Below are 8,897 nucleotides of genomic sequence, written 5' to 3' on the forward strand. Positions count from 1 at the left end.
TCTTAATGACTTATTTAATTAATGTTGTTTGAAAGTCGTTTAAGTTAAATGGGTATTAAAAATGGGGAATCTTTTAATATCTGCATTTGCTTAACGATTGTTGTGAATGGAGTCTGTGTATGCTCATGCATTTCATTTGGTAAATTGTGTCGACCCGTGATAGGTGACACCTTGGTAAACTGTACTGACCCGTGATAGGTTGTACGTTTACGATTTACTATTTAGTAATTCGTGTTGACCCGTGATAGGTGACACCATGGTAACTGTACTGACCCGTGATAGGTGGTACATTTACGATTTACATTTTTGGTGAATTGTGCTGACCCGTGATAGGTGGCACCTTGGTAAACTGTACGGACCCGTGATAGGTTGTACGTTTGCGATTTATATTTTAGTAAATCGTGTTGACCCGTGATAGGTGACACCATGGTAACTGTACTGACCCGTGATAGGTGGTACATTTACGATTCCCGCTTTTTCTTTTAGTAAATCGTGTTGACCCGTGATAGGTGACACCTCGGTAAACTGTACTGACCCGTGATAGGTGGTACGTTTATGATTTACGCATTTTAGTAAATCGTGCTGACCCGTGATAGGTGGCACCTCGGTAATTGGTACTTTGGCCTGCGATAGGCGGTACAATTATGATTTACGGCCCTTCGAGGAGGGTTTTGGTTTGGAATTCCGAGTCCATGCATTTTGGCATATACGCATTGCATTAGGGTGCCTGGCACGCGAGTCATGTTTGATTTGAGTTTATGATTGAGTGATTCGAATTTTGATTTATCGTGATAACTGAGATGAAGGTGTTAAGTGCTATGTGTTGTGTATTGTGTGTGAGTATGATGGTTATCGAACCTTTGTGTGTCGTAGTAATCGCGTAGAAATTGCTAAGTGTTAAGTGGTGAACTTGATTAGGAATGACTTAGGTTAATTCATGAATTTTTGGAAAACTGATCAGGGAAATCGATTTCCCAATCGATTGGATGGGTAAACAGGGACTTGGCCAATTCACAAAATCGATTAGCCAATCGATTTTGTAAATCAGCCTTTTTAAAATCCCTTTCGAAATCGATTGCCCAATCGATTAGGCCTTAAGTCAGGGGCTCAGGAACCAATCAATCGATTTACCAATCGATTGAATTCAGCCCAGGATTCTGTTTTCATTAAGAATCCCTCACCAAATCGATTAGGAAATCGATTGGCTCGAAACCAGGGGCTCAGGAACCAATCAATCGATTTACCAATCGATTGAATTCAGCCCAGGATTCTGTTTTCATTAAAAATCTTCACCCCAATCGATTGCCCAATCGATTGGCTCAGTGAAAATCCTCATTTTTAGTTGTATGATTAATTGCTCATGAATCTATCCATGTTTTGTTTTATCATGTGTTAATTAGGAGATCGAGAACTGCATTTTACCTTCATTTTCATTGGCAATGTACTGTATGAACTTTTCGCACATGGAAAATCCTGTTAAGATGCATGCTTAGTTAAAAAGTTGTTTTGAGCATTCAAAAACTTAATTGCTATGTGTTAACTGTTATTTTCTGGTTGGTGACCCTTTACACTATTGTGGAAATCTGGGCTTTGCCCTCAGATGAGAGTCAGGACGGCCCTACTGGTTCGTACCCTACGGACAGGGATGGAGATGGGAATGCTTGACTGCGGTTGTGTTAGGAGGATCTCACGGGGCGCGTGGAGATTACTCAGGGTGTATAGTTTTTGGTAGGATGATCAGATTAGGATGATGTATAGGGACTAGGGGTCCTTCTTTTTGGTTTGGAGTATTTTAGTTTTGGAAAACTGTACTTATACAAATATTATCAGTTTTATATCATCTTTGAATGGGTTCCATGTACCATTTGATGTTTATGTAGAAATGTTTTGGATTTGTAATTGGAGAAACTTTTCCGCTGCTTGTAAATTATAATGACTCAATTATTTATCCAAAAGCATTTCCTGATTTATTTCCTTGTTCGTTTTTAATTACTTTTAAAAAAAAATATACCCTCGCTTTGAAAAACGGGGTGTTACATTGTGGTATCAGAGCATAGGTTTAGTTTTCTTTGGGAGCTGTGGAACCTTGGTTATAGATTGTAGGTCGACCTATAAGTTAGGAGTTATTATCTGATCATGTGTCGGTTTAGGTGACTTGAGTTGTCAAGTCCAATTTAATTGTGTGTTGTTAGACGGACGTTAGTTTAGAATTTTTTGAAGTAGTGTTAAAACTCTACTTGATGATGGTTCTTATAGGAAACCATGCCGCCCAGAAGGAATGACGCTCCGAGAGCCAACGCTAGGAATGACCAAATGGCGGAGGCTATGAACAACATGGCTGCTTCTGTCGCTGCACAGACCGCTGCCAAGACTCAACGGGATCTTGAAAAGAGGGGAAGAGAGATCCGTGCTGCAGAATCAAGAGGGTTGGAAGACTTCCGTCGTTACAATCCTCCTAAGTTCAAGGGGGATGAGGGTTCAGAGAAGGCGGATCAATGGATCCAAGAAGTGGAGAAAATCTTTGATATGATTAACTGCCAGGCTGGAGTGAAGGTCAGCTATGCCACGTATATGTTGCTAGGGGATGCTGAATACTGGTGGAGGAGTGCAAGGTTGTTGATGGGAGCAGCCCACGAGGAGGTGAACTGGGAATCGTTCAAAAGAAAGTTTTTAGACAAATACTTTCCGATGAGTACCAGGACTAAGTTGGGTGACGACTTTCTGAAACTTCACCAGGGGAGCCTGACTGTGGGCGAGTATGCTGCTAAATTTGAATCACTATCGAGGCATTTCAGGTTCTTCCGTGAAGAAATTGATGAACCGTTCATGTGTCATCGTTTCCAAGACGGATTGAAGTATGAGATTCAAGATTCCGTCTTACCTTTGGGAATTCAACGTTTCCAAGCGCTGGTAGAGAAATGTAGAGAAGTGGAAGATATGAAGAACAAGAGGGCTAGCCGAGTTGGGAATTTTAATTCGGGAGGCCCTAGTCGGGCGACTTATCAGAATAGGGGAAAACAAGTGGCTAAACCTTATAATCGCCCCCAGAATAACAACGGTGGACCGAGTCGCCCAGGGAACCAGAATTTCGGAAGGCAAATGGGGCAAGTGCTTCGATGTTTCCGATGTGGGAAAGAAGGACACTATGCTAGTGCTTGTACCACTAACATCCCCATCTGTCACAATTGTCAGAAGTCGGGGCACATGGCAAGGGAGTGCACGGCTCCAAAGGTGGAACCAGTGGTGAATGTAGCTAGGGCTACCCGTCCTACTGCTAGAGGACGCATTTATTGTGTGAATGCTGAAGAGGGAAATCCATCTGGTAATCTGATTCAGCGTGATTGTGAGATTGCAGGTAACACTCTAACTGCACTCTTTGATTCGGGGGCAACCCATTCCTTCATTGCTATGGACTGTGTGAATCGCTTGAAGTTATCTGTGTCTGCTTTACCTTTTGATTTGGTTGTTTCCACGCCTGCTAAGACCTTAACCGTAAATTCAGCATGTTTACATTGTCGAATGACTATTCAGAATAGGGATTTCTTGGTTAATCTAATTTGTTTACCGCTACAATCACTCGAGGTCATCCTCGGTATGGATTGGATGTCTTATCACTATGTGATCTTGGATTGTGCTCGGAAATTGGTTCTTTTCCCCGAACCAGGAGTTGTTAAGTATTTAGCTGCTAACAAACTCCGAGTGTCGCTAAGTGAAGGGACTCATGAGTTTTTGTCTCTAGCAAATGTAGAGGCAAAGATAAATGTGGAAATAGAAGATGTGATACTTGTCAACGAGTATCGGGATGTATTTCCAACGGAAATTCCAGGATTGCCACCGGTAAGAGAAGTGGAATTCTTCATTGATTTGCACCCAGGAACGGGACCCATTTCAATGGCACCTTATCGAATGTCGCCATTGGAATTAAATGAGCTCAAAGGCCAAATTGAAGACTTGTTGGAGAAGAAATTCATCAGACCAAGTGTATCACCATGGGGTGCTCCAGTTTTGCTAGTTAAGAAGAAGGACGGAAGCTCGCGCCTATGTGTGGATTATAGACAGCTCAACAAGGCAACTATCAAGAATCGTTATCCTTTGCCACGAATCGATGATTTGATGGATCAATTGAGAGGGGCCGCGATATTTTCGAAGATTGACTTGAAGTCGGGTTACCATCAGATCCGAGTAAGGGAAGGAGACATTCAGAAAACAGCTTTCAGAACCCGCTACGGACATTATGAATACCTGGTTATGCCGTTCGGAGTTACCAATGCACCGGCAATTTTCATGGACTACATGAACAGGATCTTTAATTCGTTCCTTGATAAATTCGTGGTGGTATTCATTGATGATATATTGATTTATTCAAGGACCGAAGAAGAGCATGGAGAACATTTGCGACAAGTTCTTGAGATTTTACGCGAGAAGCGATTGTATGCCAATCTGTCGAAGTGTGAATTTTGGCTAGAGAAAGTGAATTTCTTGGGACATGTGATAACCAAGGAAGGAATCGCTGTAGATCCGGCTAAGATTGAGGCGGTTCTTGCTTGGAAACAGCCTCAGACTGTCACTGACATACGAAGTTTTGTGGGACTGGCAGGGTACTACAGGAGGTTTATCGAAGGTTTTGCTAAGATTGTGGCTCCACTGACACAACTTACCAGAAAAGATCAACCGTTCGCATGGACGGAGAAGTGTGAAGAAAACTTCCAGTTACTGAAGAGGAAATTGACGACCTCACCTGTATTGGTGTTACCGCAATCAGAAGAACCCTATGAAGTTTATTGTGATGCATCCCACCAGGGGTTAGGATGTGTTCTGATGCAACACAAGAAAGCTGTGGCTTATGCCTCGAGACAATTGAAGATTCACGAAAGGAACTATCCTACTCATGATTTGGAGCTTGCCGCGGTTGTTTTTGCATTAAAGATCTGGAGGCATTATTTATATGGGTGCACGTTCACCGTGTTCAGCGACCATAAGAGCTTGAAATATTTGTTTGATCAGAAGGAGTTGAACATGCGCCAGAGACGATGGATGGAGACTCTCAAGGATTTTGATTTCACACTGCAGTACCACCCTGGGAAGGCCAATGTAGTGGCGGATGCGTTGAGCAGAAGAAGTGTATCGGTGTCTTCACTAATTATGGCTAGACAACAAGAGTTGTGGGAAGCTTTTAGAGACTTGCACTTGAACGTAGAGTTTGCACCGGGAATTTTGAAATTCGGAATGATTAAGATCTCGAGTGGATTACTTGAAGACATTGCGAATTCTCAGGATGACGTCTTAATTCAAGAGAAGAGGAATCTAATAGTACAAGGGAAGACGACTGAGTTCAAGATTGGGGCTGATAATGTTTTGCGGTGTAATGGTAGGATTTGTGTACCAGAAATTACAGATATGCGGAAAACGATTTTAGAAGAGGCGCATAAGAGTAAGCTGAGTATTCATCCTGGGGCAACAAAGATGTATCAGGATTTGAGGCAGAATTATTGGTGGCCAGGAATGAAGAAACATGTGGCGGAATATGTATCCACTTGTCTAACTTGTCAGAAAGCGAAGGTGGAACATCAGCGACCTGCTGGAATGTTGCAACCTTTAGATATACCTGAATGGAAGTGGGACAGCATTTCCATGGATTTTATAACCGGATTACCAAAGACAAGGAGGAAGAATGATTCTATATGGGTGATAGTGGACCGACTGACTAAATCTGCTCACTTTTTACCGGTAAGGACCACCTATAAGGTAGATCAGCTAACGGAGATCTACATTGCTGAAATTGTGAGGTTACACGGGGTACCATCGAGCATTGTATCAGACCGTGATCCGAAGTTCACATCGCATTTTTGGGGAGCATTGCACGAAGCGTTGGGAACGAAGCTACGATTGAGTTCAGCTTACCATCCACAAACGGACGGACAGACTGAAAGGACAAATCAGTCCTTGGAAGATCTGTTGAGAGCATGTGTTTTAGATGATAGAGGAAGTTGGGATGATGTACTTCCGTTGATTGAGTTCACTTACAACAATAGTTTCCACGCAAGTATTGGAATGGCACCATATGAGGCTTTATATGGGCGCAAGTGTCAAACGCCCTTGTGTTGGTATAAAGACGGTGAGAATATGATTGTCGGACCAGAGATGGTGCAACAGACCACAGCTAAAGTAAGGAAGATCAAGGAGAAAATGAAGACTTCACAAGATCGCCAGAAGAGTTACGCGGACAAGCGTCGCAGACTTTTGGAATTCGAACAGGGTGACCATGTATTTCTGAGAGTCACACCTACTACTGGAGTAGGTAGAGCCTTGAAATCGAAGAAGTTGACTCCGAAATTCATTGGACCATATCAGATTTCTGCACGAATTGGGCCGGTTGCTTATCGGATTGCATTACCTCCGATACTGTCCAATATCCATGACGTGTTTCATGTGTCGCAGTTGAGGAAATATCTCGCAGATCCATCTCACGTGATCGAACCAGACACAATCCAGCTAAAGGATAACCTGTCGTTCGAAGTACCACCCGTGAGAATTGATGACAGGAAGATTAAGCGGTTGAGGACCAAGGATGTTTCGTTGGTCAAGGTGATCTGGAACCCAATTACTGGAGATGCGACTTGGGAACTGGAGAGCAAGATGAGGGAACAACACCCAGAGTTATTTATCGATGCATAGTTTCGAGGACGAAACTAATTTTAGGGGGGGAGTAATGTAAGACCCATAATTTTAAAGTACCCTTTTATGTATTTTTGGTATATTTTGGATTTTGGCTCGGAGGCTTTTAAGCCAAAGTTAATAATATTTTGGAGTTTTATAATCAAAAAGATATTTCGATGCCAATTAGAATTTCTCGTCGATAAATAAATTGAATTTAACTGCGGAAAATACTTTACGGTTAATTTAAGGCGTTTCGGGTGAAAAGGTAATTTAATAAATATCTAGATTTTGAGATATTTGTTAAGTTATATTTATTTTATATATATATGTTTGCTTGGAGGGAAAAAGAAAGGAAAACTAGAAGGAAGGAAAAGGAAAAGAAAATAGTATATAAAGGAAGGAAGGAAAAAGGAAGAAAGGAAAAACAAAGGAAAGAAAAAGAAAGGAAGGAAAATTTCAAAACTTCATCTTCTTCCTCTAACCGTGACCCATTTTTCTCCTTTCTCCCATTTTCGTTTTCGTCGCTTTCTTTTCTTCAAAACTAGTAACCCAAGGTTGGGGGAGAGTTAGATCAAGGTTTTTGCAACTCCACTCTTCCTCTTTGATTCGAAAACGAAGAAATACGGTTTTTATCGTGTTGACCCGTGATAGGTGACACCTCGGTAAACTGTACTGACCCGTGATAGGTGGTACATTTACGATTTACATTTTTGGTGGATTGTGCTGACCCGTGATAGGTGGCACCTTGGTAAATTGTACGGACCCGTGATAGGTTGTACGTTTGCGATTTATATTTTAGTAAATCGTGTTGACCCGTGATAGGTGACACCATGGTAACTGTACTGACCCGTGATAGGTGGTACATTTACGATTTCCGCTTTTTCTTTTAGTAAATCGTGTTGACCCGTGATAGGTGACACCATGGTAACTGTACTGACCCGTGATAGGTGGTACATTTACGATTTACATTTTTGGTGGATTGTGCTGACCCGTGATAGGTGGCACCTAGGTAAACAGTACTGGTCTGTGATAGGCGGTACGTTTACGATTCCCGCTTTTTCTTTTAGTAAATCGTGTTGACCCGTGATAGGTGACACCATGGTAACTGTACTGACCCGTGATAGGTGGTACATTTACGATTTACATTTTTGGTGGATTGTGCTGACCCGTGATAGGTGGCACCTAGGTAAACAGTATTGGTCTGTGATAGGCGGTACGTTTACGATTCCCGCTTTTTCTTTTAGTAAATCGTGTTGACCCGTGATAGGTGACACCATGGTAACTGTACTGACCCGTGATAGGTGGTACATTTACGATTTACATTTTTGGTGAATTGTGCTGACCCGTGATAGGTGGCACCTAGGTAAACAGTACTGGTCTGTGATAGGCGGTACGTTTACGATTCCCGCTTTTTCTTTTAGTAAATCGTGTTGACCCGTGATAGGTGACACCTCGGTAAACTGTACTGACCCGTGATAGGTGGTACGTTTATGATTTACGCATTTTAGTAAATCGTGCTGACCCGTGATAGGTGGCACCTCGGTAATTGGTACTTTGGCCTGCGATAGGCGGTACAATTATGATTTACGGCCCTTCGAGGAGGGTTTTGGTTTGGAATTCCGAGTCCATGCATTTTGGCATATACGCATTGCATTAGGGTGCCTGGCACGCGAGTCATGTTTGATTTGAGTTTATGATTGAGTGATTCGAATTTTGATTTATCGTGATAACTGAGATGAAGGTGTTAAGTGTTATGTGTTGTTTATTGTGTGTAAGTATGATGGTTATCGAACCTTCGTGTGTCGTAGTAATCGCGTAGGAATTGCTAAGTGTTAGGTTGTGGACTTGATTAGGAATGACTTAGGTTAATTCATGAATTTTTGGAAAAATGATCAGGGAAATCGATTTCCCAATCGATTGGTATTAAGTCAGGGGCTTGGCCAAATGAACAAAATCGATTAGCCAATCGATTTTGTAATCAGTTTTTTTGAAAATCCCTTTCGAAATCGATTGCCCAATCGATTGGCCATTAAGTCAGGGGCTCAGCTATCCTGTCAATCGATTGCCCAATCGATTGAATCAAGCCAGAGTTCAAAATTTCACTAAAAACCTTCAGGAAATCGATTTGGAAATCGATTGGTATTAAGTCAGGGGCTCCGTTATCCTGTCAATCGATTGCCAAATCGATTGATTCAGCCCAGGATTCTATTTTCATTAAAAATCTTCACCCCAATCGATTG

Source organism: Cicer arietinum, chromosome 5 (genome assembly GCF_000331145.2).
Source record: "Cicer arietinum cultivar CDC Frontier isolate Library 1 chromosome 5, Cicar.CDCFrontier_v2.0, whole genome shotgun sequence".
In the NCBI taxonomy this organism is placed as follows: Eukaryota; Viridiplantae; Streptophyta; class Magnoliopsida; order Fabales; family Fabaceae; genus Cicer; species Cicer arietinum.